This window comes from Antechinus flavipes, chromosome 1 (genome assembly GCF_016432865.1).
Source record: "Antechinus flavipes isolate AdamAnt ecotype Samford, QLD, Australia chromosome 1, AdamAnt_v2, whole genome shotgun sequence".
NCBI lineage: Eukaryota > Metazoa > Chordata > Mammalia > Dasyuromorphia > Dasyuridae > Antechinus > Antechinus flavipes.
In genome coordinates, this window is record NC_067398.1 from 315,963,392 (window position 1) to 315,963,720 (window position 329).

The following is a 329-nucleotide window of genomic DNA, read 5'->3' on the forward strand; positions in this document are numbered from 1 at the left end:
AATTTCAAAGTATGTGATTCTCACAACAGCCTGTGAGGTAGGTAGCACAAGTGTTATTATCATCCTTATTATAAAGATTAGAAAAGTGAGATATAGAAAAAGGAAGAAGAAACTAGCTCAAATTCTTGCAGTTATTGAATGGTAGCAAATCTAAGTTTCCTAAAATCTTAATCCAGCACTCACTCTCCTGTATCATTCACCCTCATATGTAAAGCTGCAAACAAGGAGAATTAGGAAGAAACTAAAATATATCCAACTGTGAGCATAACTGTTAGAGAAACATTCAACTGTTAAGAGGAACATTCAGAATTGTGGTTACTTACAGTTAT